The 19,750-nt window shown below is 42.4% G+C and overlaps 1 protein-coding gene across 3 annotated transcripts in view; it reads right to left on the reverse strand.

The window, feature by feature from the left end:
* The window catches only part of LOC120515052 (ubiquitin-conjugating enzyme E2 U-like), a 161,646-nt gene extending 149,322 nt beyond the window's left edge, over positions 1-12,324 (reverse strand). For all 3 annotated transcript variants that reach the window (XM_039735760.1, XM_039735757.1, XM_039735758.1), the window contains exon 1: positions 12,186-12,324. The gene's annotated coding sequence lies outside the window, so the exon portion shown is untranslated. The remainder of the gene's footprint in view (positions 1-12,185) is intronic.
* Positions 12,325-19,750: the final 7,426 nt, after the last annotated feature.

The following is a 19,750-nucleotide window of genomic DNA, read 5'->3' on the forward strand; positions in this document are numbered from 1 at the left end:
GTTCTCCCCGGGTGCTCCAGTTTCCTCCCACAGTCCAAAGACATGCAGGTTAGGTGCATTGGCGATCCTAAATTGTCCCAAGTGTGTGCGCCCCGTGATGGGCTAGCACCCTGCTTGGGTTGGCTAGGACTGGCTCCAGCAGACCCCCATGACCTTGTATTAGGTAGGATATAGCGGGTTGAACAATGGATGGAACATTGACTTAGGGCTGAACAAAATAAAAAAAAAAAAAATGGCGGTCCTATTTCTAAATCAGTGGCTCTGCAATTCAGATCTAGAGTCTTGCTATGGATGCTGTGTTTCATCCCAAACCGATTGCTTTTCTAATTGGACTCCTGTGTTATCTAAGAGAGCTGTCGTCTTGCTTTATATCAACTGGAAACTGGAGGGCCATTATGAACAACGCTGCACATGCCCTCTGTGACACGCCAACACTGAGGACTTTCAGCCGACGAATCATTCAGCAGAACTGTGTCAAGACACACGGCTGGGGGTCCATCATACCTATGGCAATACAGCGGCATAGTGCATCACTGGGACTAATACAGCCAGGTCAGACATTGTCTTTCTTTTTAGTCATTCTGGTGTGTCTTCAAACCATAGTGTGTGTGTGTTTATATATTTATTTATTTATCTACCTATTCATGAATACATTTATTTAAGAGCTTCTGTAAAAAAAAGTCAAATTTCCCCCTAGGAAGAAATAAAGTTCAGAGACAAAACTAGCCTATTTATAGTTGATTTTGTACAAAATGTTTATTTCCCATAAGGAAAGTAATTGCTGGCATCCCATCAGGAAAATGCCAGCAGTAGAGGAGCCGAAACAAACATCAAGCCTGTCAAAGGGGCATAACACTGACACCTAGTGTGGTAATGGCGGGCGAGCGAGCGACCTAAAAGATGAAACGAAAAAACCAAAAAAACAACAAAGAATCCATCGTCTTTAGGGTCAGCAAGCACCGCAGTAGCCCCTCGCTATAACGTGCAATATGCCAGTCACAATGATGGTGCCATTGTGACGACGCTTCACAGCACCACCCTGTAACATTACAATTACTTAACGGTGAGTCGTTTAACCCTGTAGTCTGACCACATAAAGAACCCAATAAAACAGTAAATCATTGCTTTCTTGCCGATTGGTAGGTGGGATCAGACACACTGGACCCCCCCCTTAAAACTCCAGCCCTGCCTGCACGCCATGTTTTACGATGATCGAACTGCCGCTTTGATATAATACACTGCCAAAAACATATCTGTAGAAAATGTATTGTTCAATATATTTAAAAGAAAATGAATACCCCTGGGTGGCGCAGTGGTAGCGCTGCTGCCTCGCAGTTAGGAGACCCGGGTTCGCTTCCCGGGTCCTCCCTGCGTGGAGTTTGCATGTTCTCCCGTGTCTGCGTGGGTTTCCTCCGGGCGCTCCGGTTTCCTCCCACAGTCCACAGACATGCAGGTTAGGTGGATTGGCGACTCTAAATTGGCGTTTGTGTGTGTCCTGCGGTGGGTTGGCACCCTGCCTTGTGCCCTGTGTTGGCTGGGATTGGCTCCAGCAGACCCCCGTGACCCTGTGTTCGGATTCAGCGGGTTAGAAAATGGATGGATGGATTATGTACATTAAAGAACCATCAACAACAAATCAAATTAATAATATATTGAACAATTACTGTAAAAATAAAGTTGAATAAATCAATCTCTGCAACCGCATGAATAAAAAAGTACCACTTCCAGTTAGTGGAAATAGCTCAAAAAAGTTGATTTTACCTCATACACACACAGATAGAATTCCAAAAATTGTATTTTCGGACTCACGGAGGTCTAAAATGGCGAGATTCATCAAAATCTCAAGGTCGAATTTTTGGACGATTACAATAATTTTCCTACGAGAAAGTAAAAAAGTAAACCAACTACGTTAATTACGTTACTTTTAACGTGCTACCCCAACACTGGCCTGGGACCCAAGATTCAACTCTTTCTCTGGGTGGCCTTGGCACTAGCACTCCTAAACTATCACAGGGTGTTATGCCACCAGATTCGACCAGTCAGAAAGGCAAGCAAATTCTCGGTTACAAGGGATTTGAATATCTGCATTTTCGCACAACAAATGGAGTAGATACTTGGAGGTGCCGTGAGAATCGATCAACAAAGTGCCAGTCCTTAATGAAAACGAAAAACGGAGACATTGTACATGAGCCAACCAGTCATTGTCATCACTCCTGTCCCCAGAAAGCAGAAGCAAACCTCGCCAGAGGTCGAATGCGACAAGCCATGGCAGCTGTGAATGCTACTTCTCGCAATGTCATTGGAGACATCTTATCAGAAGTGAGCAATGATGCACTGGCTTATATTCCGAAGCAATCGTCTCTTGCCAGAAGTCTTCGAAATCACCGTGCAGAGAAGCATTTGCCGAATCCATGGACGATCCATTTTGCAAATCCTGTGAAATACTTAGTGTAGCTAATTTATAACAATCCTGTTAATTAGGGTGTGTTAATTATTTATATTTTATTATAATAAAAAACGTCTAGCAGTATAGGTGGTGTATATTTTATATTTGTAATAGTTACATGTCGCCGCCGTATGCGTATTTCACGCATTTTACCGTGTGCGGTTATTTCCCGTGCGCTTATACGACTGTGCGCTTTTTTCTATGCGCATACAGTATAACCTGTGCGCTTTTTTTTTCTGTGCGCTTCCTTTCCAGATTCAGATTGGAATTGTAGCAGATATTTTGAAAAGATCTTGACTACAAGCATCCTCTCTTGCTAAATGAATTTTAGCCTGGAGAGGTCTATTAATTTTTTTACATCTAAGACAGTGAAAGGCAACCTTTTTCGAGTTGCGGCGCACTAAGTCCAAAACTTTTCTTTCGCGGTGCACCTGAGGGACTGCCCATAAATAAAGTCGTGACGACACAATCTATGGACAATCGCCAATAAAAATAGTTAATTTTACAAGTTTGAAAGACATTTTATTAATAAAGGAATCAAAGGCTAAATCTTGAATTAATGTGAACGTTGAGATTGTTTTTCAGCACATATGAGATTGATGCGAGGATCAATTTTCGAAAGACAGACGCGCATTTCCTTGTTGATCATTTTAAGTCTTTCGCGTTTCTTAGACTTTATTTCCGCAAGTGTTCCGTTATCTGTTTTTCCAACATAAAATATATTTTCTTAAACAGTATCTTTTTAATCAACCAAAAGTTCAAAAACACTAGCAATTTTAAATATTTTACAAAAGTTTTCGCGGCGCCCCTAGAAAATTCTACGGCGCATTGCCCGACAATGATAAGATGTCTCACTTAAAGGTTTTCCAATGTTGTATCTGTCCTGATGGTGTCTACATAAACAAAGAGAATTCCAGTCTCTGTATTCCATCTTTCCTGAAGAAGGGGTCTGAGTTGCCTTGAAAGCTTATACAGTATACTGTAGTTTTTAGTTATCAAATAAAAGGTGTCATTTAATTTGACTTCTCACTACATCTATAATGGCTAACACGGCACAGCACCCTAGTACACGGGTGTTGAACTCCGGTCCTGGAGGGCCACAGTGGCTGCAGGTTTTCATTCTAACCATCTTCTTCATTAGTGACCAGTTCTTGCTGCTAATTAACTTCTTTTGACTTAATTTTAATTAACTTGGCTCAGGCCCCTTTTTTGTTTCTTTTTCCTTAATTAGGAGCCAAATAATAACAAGACACAAAACAAGAATCCACATGAGCAGCTCACCTGTGCCCGTCACACAATATCTGAAAATAAAGAAAGATGAAGGTCTCAGTAAGGTCAATCTCCCAGCACACCAAAATATTGTGAGGGCGTTCTTAGAATAAACAGAAAATCAGCAGTTTTGGAAATGTCTTTTATGGAAAAAATGAGAGCAGCAACAAGCCATGGAATTAAATAACGGGTTTAAATAACAGCAAGAATCGCCTTCTCATTAAGAAACTGCTTGGTGTGAAATTGGTTGGAGTTTGAAGCCCCAGTTTAGCTGCTCATCCTTTGGCTCATTTTACGTCTCATTTCTGTTTGGCTGTCATTTAATGAAGAAACAAATCAATTCAGAGGAAAGAATCCTTAAAAACAGGGTTAGTAAAATGAAGGGAAAAGAAGTGAATTAGCACTGGTCACTGATTAGGAAAAGGGTTAGAATGAAAACCTGCAGCCACTGCGGCCCACCAGGCCTGGAGTTCGACACCCCTGCACTACAGCAGATATTCTGAAACACTTTTAGAAGTCAGGCTGAAAGGTGGCAGCAGGGAGACCACTTAAGTTATACACGGCTTGTTGCTAACAACTGTAACAGACAAGCGTCCTGAGAGGTGGGCTGCTTCTCTAACCAGGACGTTGGGCTCAGGACAGCTGGGGCCCCTCACGGCAGCTCTAAACTCTAGAAGCCATTTATACAGTGGTGTGAAAAACTATTTGCCCCCTTCCTGATTTCTTATTCTTTTGCATGTTTGTCACACAAAATGTTTCTGATCATCAAACACATTTAACCATTAGTCAAATATAACACAAGTAAACACAAAATGCAGTTTTTAAATGATGGTTATTATTTAGGGAGAAAAAAAATCCAAACCTACATGGCCCTGTGTGAAAAAGTAATTGCCCCCTGAACCTAATAACTGGTTGGGCCACCCTTAGCAGCAATAACTGCACTCAAGCGTTTGCGATAACTTGCATGAGTCTTTTACAGGAGGAATTTTGGCCCACTCATCTTTGCAGAATTGTTGTAATTCGGCTTTATTTGAGGCTTTTCTAGCATGAACCGCCTTTTTAAGGTCATGCCATAGCATCTCAATTGGATTCAGGTCAGGACTTTGACTAGGCCACTCCAAAGTCTTCATTTTGTTTTTCTTCAGCCATTCAGAGGTGGATTTGCTGGTGTGTTTTGGGTCATTGTCCTGTTGCAGCACCCAAGATCGCTTCAGCTTGAGTTGACGAACAGATGGCCGGACATTCTCCTTCAGGATTTTTTGGTAGACAGTAGAATTCATGGTTCCATCTATCACAGCAAGCCTTCCAGGTCCAGAAGCAGCAAAACAACCCCAGACCATCACACTACCACCACCATATTTTACTGTTGGTATGATGTTCTTTTTCTGAAATGCTGTGTTCCTTTTACGCCAGATGTAACGGGACATTTGCCTTCCAAAAGTTCAACTTTTGTCTCATCAGTCCACAAGGTATTTTCCCAAAAGTCTTGGCAATCATTGAGGTGTTTCTTAGCAAAATTGAGACAAGCCCTAATGTCTTTTGCTTAACAGTGGTTTGCGTCTTGGAAATCTGCCATGCAGGCCGTTTTGCCCAGTCTCTTTCTTATGGTGGAGTCGTGAACACTGACCATAATTGAGGCAAGTGAGGCCTGCAGTTCTTTAGACGTTGTCCTGGGGTCTTTTGTGACCTCTCGGATGAGTCGTCTCTGCGCTCTTGGGGTAATTTTGGTCGTCCAGCCACTCCTGGGAAGGTTCACCACTGTTCCATGTTTTTGCCATTTGTGGATAATGGCTCTCACTGTGGTTCGCTGGAGTCCCAAAGCTTTAGAAATGGCTTTATAACTTTTACCAGACTGATAGATCTCAATTACTTCTGTTCTCATTTGTTCCTGAATTTCTTTGGATCTTGGCATGATGTCTAGCTTTTGAGGTGCTTTTGGTCTACTTCTCTGTGTCAGGCAGCTCCTATTGAAGTGATTTCCTGATTGAAACAGGTGTGGCAGTAATCAGGCCTGGGGGTGGCTACGGAAATTGAACTCAGGTGTGATACACCACAGTTAGGTGATTTTTAACAAGGGGGCAATTACTTTTTCACGCAGGGCCATGTAGGTTTGGATTTTTTTTCTCCCTAAATGATAAAAACCATCATTTAAAAACTGCATTTTGTGTTTACTTGTGTTATATTTGACTAATGGTTAAATGTGTTTGATGATCAGAAACATTTTGTGTGACAAACATGCAAAAGAATAAGAAATCAGGAAGGGGGCAAATAGTTTTTCACACCACTGTAGAACATTCCCGTAAGTAAACCACTGGCTTGAGGGAGCCGTGTGGAATAATTGGGAGGAAGAATCTGGTGAGCATTAAACTTAACGATGAAATGTGGAGTTTTGTGATTTATATGAAGGTAGGTGCTGCAGGACCCCCAAGTTATCAAACTGGATACAAGTCCTGTATTTAGTTAGGCCCAGTGGAATAACCCAGCAGGTTTTGATCGTTTTGTTTTGTTAAATTCAGTCCTCCTTGTGTCCTCCCATGTTTTGGTGAGCAGCAGGCATTTTAAAAGATGTGGGCTTAGTAAGAGAATCGCCGGGGTCATTAGCCGGCCTGATAGATGGAAGCTCTTTCTACCTTTTACCAGGACAAACCCAAACTAAAGTTAAAGCTGAACAAAATAAAAGTATCTTCTTCTCACATTAGCTTTGCTTTTCATTTCACTGCTTTAATGCTAAGAATCTTGCAAAAGCCTTCCCTTCATTTAGTCAAAATTCGAATGCTCCATTTTTGGTGCCAGCATCTGCTATTGTGCAAACGTGTCAATACAGGGTGGTCCAGATCTAATGATGCAATTTTCATTACGCTATAACTTATTAAGTTTATTACTCCAAGCCTGTGTCCAACTGAATGGAGGACAAGTGGGACGTTACATGGAAAAAATCAGTGAATTCATTCAATGCAAGTCCATTTTCGTTTATTACAAGATATTTCGAACAATTCTTTTGTCTTGTATTGTTTTCCTGCATTGCATTAAAAGTTGCATAATTAGATCTGGACCAGCTATATAAAGTGCTAAGTGCTTTGAACATGGGGAAAATAAAATGTATTATTATTTATTTATTGCCTGGCAACACCCAAGATTCTAACCACACAAAATGAAAGAGCTCACATAAAAATACCAACACAACATGGAAACAGGATGACGCCACCAGAAGAACAGTGCAAAACAGAAACAATAAGAAATAACAAATGAATAACACATCAACACAAAGCAAGGCTGAATTAGCAACACATTCCTTATGATTAGAATTTTGCTAGCAGTCAGCATTATACAAACAACACACATGTTTGGTAATGGAACATATTTCCTGAATTATATGAATTACTATTGCCCTAGGGGAGGCACGGTGGCGCAGTGGGTAGCGCTGCTGCCTCGCGGTTAGGAGACCTGTGGGTTTTTTTAGGAGACCGTGGAGTTTGCATGTTCTCCCCGTGCCTGCGTGGGTTTCCTCTCACCGTCCAAAGACATGCAGGTTAGGTGCACTGGGGATCTGAAATTGTCCCTAGTGTGTGCTTGGTATGTGTGTGTGCCCTGTAGTGGGCTGGCACCCTGCCCAGAGTTTGTTCCTGCCTTGTGCCCTGTGTTAGCTGGGATTGGCTCCAGCAGACCCCCGTGACCCTGTGTTAGGGTATAGTGGGTTGGATAATGACTGACTGACTGACTGTCTGGTAAATAATTTATTGGCTGAAAAGCCTCAATGCTAACTGTCAGAGTGAATCCAGCAGGAGGCGCTGGCTCCCTGGTTGGAATAAGTTGTTTTGTAATTGCGCCATGTAACATAACCCAAAAGGGTGGCACAGTGGTAGCGCTGCTGCCTCACAGTATGGAGACCTGGGTAACCCTGCGTGGAGTTTGCATGTTCTCCCCGTGTCTGCGTGGGTTTCTTCCCACAGTCCAAAGACAGGCAGGTTAGGTGCATTGGTGACCCTAAATTGCTTTATCTTAGGACTACTCCCACCTCCTCTACTGCTCCTCTGCCAACATCTACACTGACTATTTGTTTGGAGGAAATAGAGGCATGGATGAGGCTCAACTTCCTTCAGCTAAACCGATCTAAAACAGAAGCCCTTTTAGTTGGCACACCACACCAGCTTCGTTCTTCTACCATCACCAGTATCACTTTTTCTGATCAAAACATTCCTCTTTCTACATTTGTTACAAATTTGGGTGTTAAAATGGACTCTCAACTCACTTTTGACACCCACATTAAACATCTCTGTAAGTCATCTTTTCACCATCTCAGGAACATTGCTAAACTCCGTCCCACACTTACCCTGGCAGATGCAGAGAGGCTTGTCCATGCCTTTGTTTCGTCCAGGCTGGATTACTGTAATGCGCTCCTGATTGCGATTCCTGGCAAGAGTATCCAGAGACTCCAGTACATTCAGAACAGCGCTGCCAGGATCCTGATGAGGGCGTGAAAGCATGGCCACGACACTCCTAGCTTGAAAACCCTTCACTGGCTCCCTGTACCTCTTAGAATGGAGTACAAGGTTTCCCTCCTTACCCATCAGTGCATCTATGGACCTGCTCCCCTGTATTTACAAGAACTCCTCATCCCTCATACCTCCTCACGCACCCTCTGCTCTGTGCATACCAACACTCTTCAAGTTCCCAGAACTAAGCTTAGCAGTATGGCTGATTGGGCCTTTTCTTCGGTGGCGCCGAGGCTGTGGAATTCTCTCCCTGACTACCTGAGAGCCCCACAGTCGACTGATGCTTTCAAACGAAACCTAAAAACTTATCTTTTTAGAAAGGCTTTCTGTTAAATTATTTCTACAGATTATCTTGTTTGTTAATTTATTCTTATTTTGTAGCACTTTGAGATTGTTAAATATAAAGCCCAATATTAATAAAATGTATTATTATTATTATTATTATTACTTGTCCCCAGTGTGTGCCCTGCCCAGGATTTGTTCCTGCCTTGTGCTGGCTGGGATTGGCTCCAGCAGACCCCCGTGACCCTGTGTTAGGATATGGCAGGTTGGACAATGACTGACTATTGCCCTCCCAGAATTGGTTCCTGCTTTCTTCTTGGTGCTCCTGATATTTATTACCTTCAACGCCCTGCACAGTCGTGACCAGAAGTTTGGAGAATAACCCAAGGATTGCTTTTCACAAAGTTTGCTGCTTCAGTGTTTTTAGATCTTTTTGTCAGATGTTGCTCTGGTATGCTGAAGTAGAATTACAAGCATTTCGTAAGTTTCAAAGGCTTTTACTGACAATGACATGAAGTTTACTCAGAGTTAATATCTGCAGGGCTGGCCCTTCTTTCTTTTTCAATCCGCTCCTTGGCATGCTGTCAATCAACTTCTGGGCCCAATCCTGACTGTTGGCAGCTCATTCGTGCAGAATCAATGCTTGGAGTTTGTCAGAATTTGGGGGTTTTTGTTTGCCCACCCACCTCCACAAGTTCTCAATGGGATTAAGGCCTGGGGAGCTTCCTGGCCATGGACCCAAAATGTTGATGTTTTGTTCCCTAAGCCACTTAGTTGTCACTTTTGTTTTATGGCCCGGTGCTCCGTCATGCTGGAAAGGGCATTGTTGGTCACCAAACTGTTCATGGGTGGTTGGGAGAAGTTCATCTCAGAGGATGTTTTGGTTCACACAGGGATCAGCAGTCACATCTCGGGGAAGGCTGAACATTTTGGAAATTCTGGACAACAATGAACTTGGAAAAAGATATTGATTTGATAGTGACTGGATAAGATTTATAACAAATCTTATATGTTACATGATCACTCTATCTACATGGAAAAGCGATGTGTTATCAACCAAAATGAAAGCGTTGGTAATGTTTTGCTGCGGTGGGTTGGCGCCCTGCCCGGGAATGGTTCCTGCCTCGCGCCCTGTGTTGACTGGGATGGGCTCCAGCAGACCCCCGTGACCCTGTGTTCAGATTCAACGGGTTGGAAAATGGATGGATGGTAATGTTTTGTGTAAAATGCAGCTTTGCAATAGCGATGATTTAGGTATGTCATCACCAACTATTGGGTGGCACGGTGGCGCAGTGGTAGCACTGCTGCCTCGCAGTTAGGACATGCCTTGAATGTTCTCCCCATGTCTGCGTGTAGTTTCCTCCCACAGTCCAAAGACATGCAGGTTAGGTGCATTGGCGATCCTAAATTGTCCCTAGTGTGTGCTTGGTGTGTGGGTGTGTGTGTGCTCTGCGGTGGGCTGGCACCCTGCCTTGTGCCCTGTGTTGGCTGGGTTGGGCTCCAGCAGAACCCCGTGACCCTGTAGTTAGTATATAGCGGGTTGGATAATGGATGGATGGATAACCAACTACAAAATTTGAACGACCTTACAATGCATGAGGTAATACGCAGATTTCTATACTTCCCAACCACATCACGTGAGTTAATGTTAAGGTTAAGCTGCATTCACACAAATCAGCATGCACGTAACTATCATCGCCCCAAGTGTGGATGAGTACACATTTGTTAATAGCAAGACATATCACCGTATCAACGCCCAGGTGATCATGGGAGCACACCGTATCGTAGTAGCCAGCATATTACCCTCAAGATAAGCAGGGCTGGATAGGTTAGTGACAGAGAAATGTCATGCAGGTACACTGAGCCATATAATTCATGATCGTCTGAAACATTCCCTTGGCATTTTACAAGCCTGCTAAGATTCACGAAGGCAGGTGGAGACTCCAGGAGCATTAGATAAATAAAGCCTAGAAGAATATTAGGTAGGAGACCTCAGACAGACGCACGGATCAGTACAGTGGAAGACAACTGGGACGCTGAAACAGTGCCGTGGCTCGTTTCAGTACAACTGTTACTTTATGAGGAAATTTATGTTCAATTTCCTCAAAATAACTGTTCATGGTGGCTCTAAAATCGGTACTGACCCCTACTCTCTTTTCTGTTTCTTTTTCCGGTTTCTTTGTGGTGGTGGCCTGCTTCATGATGCTCCAACAATGATGGACGGATTAAAAGGCAGAAGTCTACGTGACCATCATCATCATCAAGCCCTTCCGTGAGAACCCTAAATACAAAGAGGACTGTTTCATTTATGTGAGGTAGAATGCCCAGTGGGGACTGGGCGGTCTCATGGTCTGGAATCCCTACAGATTTTATTTTTTCTCCAGCCGTCTGGAGTTTTTTTGTTTTTTCTGTCCCCCCTGGCCATTGAACCTTACTCTTATTCGATATTAATTAATGTTGATTTATTTTGTTTTATAATTGTGTCTTTCATTTTTCTATTCTTTAATATGTAAAGCACTTTGAGCTACTGTTTGTATGAAAATGTGCTATATAAATAAATGTTGTTGTTGTTGTTGTGAAGGTGATTCTTCAGAAAGTACGGCTGTGGATCATCCACCCGAACACGTAGTTACTAAATGCGCTTTATCCTGAGCAGGGTCGTGAGGAAGCTGGAGCCTTTCCTAGCAAGTACAAAGCGCAAGGGAGGAGCAGACCCATAATATGCCCATTATTGGGGCTTTACTCTCATCCAGTGCGTGTGTCTCAGTCTTTCAAATTAGGTGCTCATTACAGAATTTTTCTTTATGTTGTTGCGAAGTGGCAACAATTACATGCAGCTTAGCGCAACATCTTACCTTATTATGTTTCCTTCTTATCTTAAGATTATGACGATCATCATTATTATTATTATCTTTGTGGTGAAGCCATGGCATTAGTATCAGAAAACTACAAAATGTCATGACGAGTACCACTTTGCAGCTCGGTGTGCCATACAAATCATGACTTCATTCATTCTCAAACGCAAATTCTTGCTTCTAGCTGCGAGTAGGTGTAGGACGCTTCATAAATATTTCTCATGTCCTAAGGTAGGACAGATTCGTACCCGTGTCTGACTTTTAGCGCAGTTCCTAGGGCCCAGATCTCAGCAACACGCCGCCTGCCATCACTAAGGATTCCAGAGGTGAGTATTGAGGAGAGGACATGTAAAAGATGGTAGAAAGCTCAGGAATATTATTTAGACATATCCAGGACTAACTTGTCCAACAAGAGAAAAACAATATTAGTAGACTAAAGTGCCGTTCGTGGACACTTTAGTGACAAAATAAATTGTGATCCAAATTATTTATTTATATTTAATGTATTATTTTATTTAATGCGTTTTATTTTCTAAAGTGCATTTTTCTGTTTTCACTTTGTCATTCTGGGGTACTGAGTATAGAGCAGAGCAAAACCTGAAAAAGTAAAGGGGTCTTAATACTTTGTGAGTCCACCGTACATGTGTTTTGACGTTGTCACAATACGGAAGTGAAGGGAATGCCCGCCTGTTACAATTTTATGTTTAGGCCATAAAAAACACCTAGCTATTAATCCTTCACACCTTCTGCTTTGGAGACAAAATGTAATTCACCAGCAATTGCTGCAAAACAGAAAATGAACGTGTAAAAAGCAGATAGTAAAAGGTGCCTGCCACTCACCAGTGCTCAAGTCAGGCCTCGAAGCTTTTTCCTTCCTTTAGCCACGTCATTTAAAGCTTTACTGCACAAAAGTTATTTTCTGTCAGTTTACAAACACTAAAACGGCGCAATCTTCAGCAAAGGCAGAATGACACACACAGCAAGCCTCTCTCGACTCGGCTTCACTCGCTTGTTTACAAGCGGTTGCTGAGCAACGTTGTCGTGTCCTGCGATTTGCAGCCTTTCGCGCCATATCCCGACATCCCTTGCGGAGGTACTCTTTCGCTATCGTGCAGCTTTCGCGCCATCTGCTGTCGTAGTGACGCACTGAAGGCTGCACTGCGGTATCCACTCTATAATTGATGTTTAATATCGGTATAAACTCAAACCTTAATGAAAAATGGATATTTGGATAAGTGGATACCCACTTTGCTTATACGTGTCCTTCTTTCCCAATTCATTTTTTAAAATCAGTTTTAGGAACCCTACTTATCTTAGGTTTACAGGAAGGCAGAGTCAGTCCAAGTAACATCTGTGCAAAGGTAAGAACTCGTACAGGGCTGGGGGTACCGGTATCATGAATCTAGGCCATAATGGCCCACTAAAAACAGCTCGACGTAAAAACCGGATCGGGCCTGACGTGGGCTGGAAAGACTCAAATAAACAAAATCTAAGACTGCCTTGTGATGTCAATTTGGGAAATTTAAAAACTGAGTCATTTTCTGAGCATACAGGTTTCCGTGTCAGGTAAAGACCACGTAAATCGCAAAGAACTGAACTTTTCAACCGTTATATCTCTGAGTAATACACTAATAGAAAGTGGTACCTACTGTAAATTAACCAGTGAATTGGAGGAGCTGGATACAGTGACACAAAATACTTTTTATATAAATAGAATGAGTTTTGTAATCGGAGGCGTGACCACGGGGGGGCTGGGGTGGGCAAGCCGTGCCCACCCTGCGAAATGCTCTGTCTGTCCAATGAAAACTCTGGAGAAGAATAACATTTGATTTTCACAGTTCACTTCGCCGCACATTTTGCAGCACGTTTTGAACCTGTTGACCGCATTCTTTAAAAAAAAAAACAGCATATACGTCCCATTCTTCTTTTATTTTCTGGTTGGTAACACCAAAGGCTATGCATAGGTGGCTTATTAAAAAGCAGACATCTTCAACTTCTGTCCCTCCGCGAGCTGCTGGCTCCACGGTTGAGCCCAGCACCGCTGCTACCAACACTTAACACAGCGCACCCACGTCGGGAACTGAAACTCCAAAAGATGTAGATAAGCCTACACATTCCTCCAGCTCTGCGCCCGTGTCGGGTACTCCAAACCTCTGCCTTCAACAAAATATACAGTCCGGTCTGCCTGCCTTAAATATGGATAGCCCATCCCAGCCTATTTTAATAAATTATCCCAAGCGCGCATTCGGAAAGATACTCAGATGTTTTAGTGCAAGCTGGTATCCGTCTCGACCATGGCTTGAATATTCTGTTGTTCGTGATGCCAGCCTTTGCTTTGCCTGCCGCAAATCTAGTGTTTCCAATTCGGACCGTGAGGACAGATTCACCAATCACGGCTACACTAATTGTAAAAAAAGCTCTAGAAAAAGACGATGGCGGCTTCCACAAACACGCGTCTAGTATCCCGCACGTCAGAGCCATGTCTACATGGCAAGAGTATCGGCGCCGGGCAGCGACAGGTGAAAGCATAGTTCAACTACTGGGTCCAGCCCAGATAGAAAAGAATAGATATTATGTGAAAAGCATTGGGGAGGCCGTTCAGTTCCTTGCAGTCAATGAACTGGCTCTGCGTGGTCACAATCACGAAGGTGGGGAGGAGGGACTTTTCCTTAAGTTCTTTGATTACACAATCAAAAAAGATGCCAAACTTGCAGAAATTGTAAAATACATCCCAGATAACGCAAAATACACATCCAATGTAATTCAAAATTAAATAATTGAGACTCTTGCCAAAATGGTGGTAAAAGATATCAGGACCAAATATGAAAAAGCTGACTGTCCTGGATTTTACATTACAGTGACGGTACCAGGGATCACTGTAACATTGAGAATGTGTCTGTAGTGATTAGATTTGTCCAGAACTCAATCCCTGAAGAACACCTGATTGGCTTAATTCAACTGAATCAGCTTGATGCTGAATATATTTGTAACCAAATTCTGTCACATCTCTCTGAGCTGGGTTACAGCCGAGACAATTTAGTGTGTCAGTGTTTTGATGGTACGTCTGTCATGTTTGGGGCAAGGGGTGGTGTCCAGGCTTTGTTACAAAACAAAGTTGGTAGGTATATTCCATATGTACATTGCTACAACCACCACCTTCATTTAGCAGTGATACATGCAATGGAATTAGAACCTCTGATAAGAAGTTCTTTGACTGGTCAGATTCATTGAACACATTTTGTCACAGACATTATGTTTCACACACATACAATATACCCACACTGGCAAGACCCCTAGAAATATGATGGACCAATCATTATGATGTCCATTGTCAACAATGAGGAACCTATAAGGGGGTTTCTCTCATAGGTGGCAGAGGCTGACACTGCCCCTTTTGACATTTGCATAGAGGCAGGTGGTCTTTTGAGCCAATTAAAAAAGCAGAATTTCTTCAATACAGGAAAATTCCTCCTTCATGTGCTTGGTGTGCTGAAACTAGCCAATGCAATTCTACAGGCACATGCAGTGGATTTGTGCAGTGCTGGGGAAGTAGTGACAGCTTCACTGGCCACACTGACGGAGATGAGATGCGTCTCATTCAGGGAGGAGCATTTCTCTCAGTGTGAAAGTAGGCCTACCAATTCACTCAAAAGGAAATGGAAAGTTAATTCACAGCTTGATGATAGTATTGTCGTGTCTACGCTTGGGCATGGTGACTCTGATGAACAAATTGCTCCTCATCAGACTTTTAAAAGGGCTATGTTCAGCATTCTTGATAGAGCTATTGTGGAAATGGAGACACAATTCTCTCCTGAAACCTCTTCAGGCACTTGCAGGTACAGAGCAAAAACAGCATGAGCTTGCAAAATGAAATTGCTGTGGCTAAAGCAATGTTGATTAATAAACTGCCAGCTGATGCTAATCTCTCTGAAGCATGCAACTGCATTCAGCAGTACAAAGAGGCCTTCCCTATGTTGCATTCGCTATATGTCACAGCACTCATCATTGGTCTGTCTTCAACTGCATGTGAAAGCTCTCTCTCTACTTTGAACTGCATTCTCATTCCACTCTGCCGAACAATGCTGCATTCAAGGAAGAGAAATGTAGTCATTCTGGCACATGAGAAAAACATCACGGAAAATCTAGACATGAATGAATTTATTTCAGAATTTGCCAAGAGTAACTGCAGACCGGTCCTGTAGATAATATCCAGGTTAAACACTGGAAACGGATATCCTATAGCCTCCCTAATGACTACAATGAGCCACGTTTCTGTTCTTGTTCTCATATGATGTATACATTTGACTTTATTGATATTTACCTTGTATATGCAGTTCTATATTTGTTCACAAAAAATAATACAAGTTCCATTGCCTCTGTTAATTTTATTGAACAATAGGTTATGATTTATGCCACAATTTTTGCTTTTATGTTATAAAAAACTATGTTGTTATTATTATTTGACCCCCCTACAAAAATGGGGATGGATGGATGGATATTTTTTGCCCCCCCATACAAGCCAAATGCCCACCCACACATGATGTTCTGGTCACGCATCATTTAATAGGCTTACCAGAGTGGTACCCTTTGATGTGTCTGCATTAACCATACTGCACCAGATGGGATAACTGCGACTGAAGCACCAAAAGAGGACTAACATAAGAAGAACTCAAAGGTAAGAAAACAGATACACAAAGAAAGAATGTAATGGAATATCTGCGCTAATGACCAGCAGCCTTGTTAGATAGATAGATAGATAGATAGATAGATAGATAGATAGATAGATAGATAGATAGATAGATAGATAGATAGATAGATAGATAGATAGATAGATAGATAGATAGATAGATACTTTATCAATCCCAAGGGGAAACTCACAATTAAGATTAGACCCGGTTGTCATTTTGGCACTAGACACTTTGCTGAACTGCATCACACACAGCTCCAATGGGCGAGTTCATAAAGTTTAGACCTCCATATAGTACAAGAGGCCCCCTCTGGGGATTTCCATCAGGAAGTCAGCAACAATTTAGCTGCCAACATACCTAAAGCATGGAGCTGCTGCTAAAGTGAAGAAAGGTCGTGAGCATGCGCTGATAGCACGTTACTGCACCCACCACACAATGAACTTCCTGGATTGGTACCCGAGTACATCGGGTGATAACAAGCTAATCCATACATGCATAAGATATTTATTAAACTGATAAGTCTAGTAATCAGCAGTTGTCATTATCATTTTAAATAACACTTTTTTGTTATACTTATTCCATATAAGCATCACTCATTTTATTTTAAACAATCATATTGTCTGCAATTGTCTGTGGTGCTGAACTGATAGATGAAACTGGAGTGTTGCTAAAACTGAAACAGACAAAAATGCTCTGGATGTGCTGCTGTGTTTGGTTTGATTAGATACAGTCAGGCCCTTAAGTATTTGGACAAGTAACACAATTCTCATAATTAAGCTCTGTACGCCACCACAATGGATCTTAAATTAAGCCATCAAGATGTGACTGAAGTGTAGACTTTAAGCTTTAATTTAAGGGCTTTACCAAAAATTCATTTGAGCCATTTAGGAATAACAACCATTCTTCTACATAGCCTCTCATTTCAAGGGGTTATAAAAGTATTTGGACATTTGACTGAGATGCTGTTCCATAGCCAGGTGTGAGCAGGTCCCTCATTTTTTCATTAACGATTAAGCAAGTAGAAGGTCTGGAGTTGATTCCAAGTGTGGAATTTGCATCTGGAATCTGTCACAGTGAACTCTCAATCTGAAGTCCAAAGAGCAGTCCATACAAATACAAACAGGCCATCATTAGGCTGATAAAACAAAACAAACACCTCAGAAAGATAAGAGAAACACCAGGAGTGGTCAAATCAACCATTTGGTACATTCATAAAGAAAAGGAACACACTGGTGAGCTCAGCAACACTAGAAGATCTGGACAACCACAGAAGACAACTGTGCTCTATGATCGCAGAATTCTGTCCTTGGTGAAGAAGAACCAATTCACGACATTTATTTATTTATTTATTTTTCTTAACCGTGTCCTATTTGGCTGTGAAGCAATCAGAAATGATGTCTGAATGCTGGCGACTAGCCTTACAGTTTTTCTCTCAGGTGGAGCGTTACAGCTTCTGCTGACGTCACGCCTGATACCAAAACTTTATTAAAAATATTTTCAGATGTTTTTAAGATTCAAACCAGACACGGAGACAAAAGTGAAAGAAAAAGAAGAGAGAGAAGGAAGAGATGGAGGTAAAGGGGGAAGGGGGAGTTTTCGTATAGAATAAACAATAAATGAACCAGAATCCGCTTCTAGACCTGAATTCACGACATTTAGCCAAACCAGGAACACTCTCTGGGAGGTCCACCTGTCACTGTCAAAGTCCACAATCAACAGAAGACTCCATGAAAGTAAAGGCAGAGGATTTACCACAAGGTGCAAACCACTGGTAAACCTCAAGTATAGAAAGGACAGATTAGACTTTGACAGAAGACATTTTTTAAAAGCCTGTCAAATTCTGGAACAACTTACTTTGGACAAAGAAAACTGAGATCAATATGTACCAGAATGATGGATAAAGAAGAGTATGGAGAAGAGAAGAAATGGCTCATGATCCAATAAATACCACATCATCTGTGAAACATGATGGATTCAGAGTTATGGCCTGATCATGTATGGCTGCCAATGGAAGTCAGTCACTGGTGTTTATTGATGATATGACGGCTGGCAGAACCAGCAGGATGAGTTCTGAAGTGTACAGGGTGGCTATACTGTCTGCTCAGATTCAGACAAATAGTGCAAAACTGATAGGAGGACACTTCACAGTGCAGATGGACATTGAGACAAAACATACTGTGACAAAAAACCAAGTGCTTTCAACACAAGGTAGTAGAATATTCATCAATGGCCAAGTCAGTCCACTGACCTCAACAAACCTCGACATGCATTTCACTTACTGAAGACAAAACTGATGGCAGAAAGTCCACCAAACAAGTAGCACCTGAAGACGCCTGCAGTAAAGGCCTGGCAAAGCATCACTAGGGTGGACACCCAGCACTTGGAGATGGCCGTGGGCTCAGACTTCAGGCAGTCATTGACTGCAAAGGAGTTTTAACCAAATGTCGAACATGATCATTACATTTATGATTATTGTGATGGACGGCTGGCATTTCAGTCCGGTCGGGACGTCCCTCAACTGAAGAAACCAGCCTGTTCAGGGCAATACATCCCCTGGGACGCTAGATGGCAGCTTTCCTGGATGGAAATGGTTCCCAGGATTCCCGTAGGGCAGCATGGGACATGGAGTCCGGTTCTTCAGCTCTGTTCGGTGCCGTGGGTGCCGCCAGAGGGAGCTCATCAAGAACCAGGGGGATATTAGCGTGACGTTAACCCGGAAGTACTTAGGAGTCACGAGTACGGAAACCCGCAGTACTTCTGGGACACCTGAAGAAGGCGTTTGGCCCGGAGACGGAAAACATCCGGGTTATAGACTTTAAAAGGATTGTGGGAAACCCCTGCAGAAAGAGCCGGAGTTGGGTGGTAGAGGACGGAGCTGCTGGGAGTGGAGGATTGTAAGTGATTATTGATTATTATTGTATTGATAGAGAATTGTATGTTGTGCGGTGCTTGGTGCACTTTATTCAAGAATAATACTAAAGATTCTTCTTGTGCTTTTACACGTGTGTCTTGGACGTCTGTCTGGTGGGTTTAACAGGGCAACAGCGACCCCTAGCGTCCACATTATGTTAGTTTGTCCAAACACTTTTGAACCCCTGAAAACAGGGGGACAGTGTCTAAAAATTTTTGTCATTCCTGAACAGCTCATATGATATTTTTGTTAAACCCCTTAAATTAAAGCTGAAAGTCTACACTTCTATCACATTTTGATTGCTTTGTTTCAAATCCATTGTGGTGTCATACAGAGTCAAACATATGAATATGGTGTCACTGTTCAGATACTTATGGACCTGACAGTATGTGACTCTCCACATTACCTTCCACTGTGACGTTTTACATAAAAATGGCAAAGCTGATACAAACACCTGTGTTAACGCTGTTTCCAAAGGCAGGGTGAGGCCACACTCAAGCACCACACCGAGACGTCCTCACGTTATTTAGGTGTTATGGTACAGCTTAGCTGCAACGGCCACAAGAGAGGAGCTCAAGTTAAATGGAAAAGAAGTGATGATACATTTTAATTAGTCTTGCAGTAAAGATGGTAGTGTGGCAAAAGGAGGAATCCCATCTGACAATGATGAGAATGATGAACTACGGTTTATGAAGCCGAAACATCCTGAGTGAATTATGTGACTTCCAGGGCAGTGCAGACCCAAAGCATCTTATAATGCGTTTGAAGCTAAGCGGGTCCGTTGACTAATGAACTGAAAATCTGAC

This window comes from Polypterus senegalus, chromosome 14 (genome assembly GCF_016835505.1).
Source record: "Polypterus senegalus isolate Bchr_013 chromosome 14, ASM1683550v1, whole genome shotgun sequence".
NCBI lineage: Eukaryota > Metazoa > Chordata > Cladistia > Polypteriformes > Polypteridae > Polypterus > Polypterus senegalus.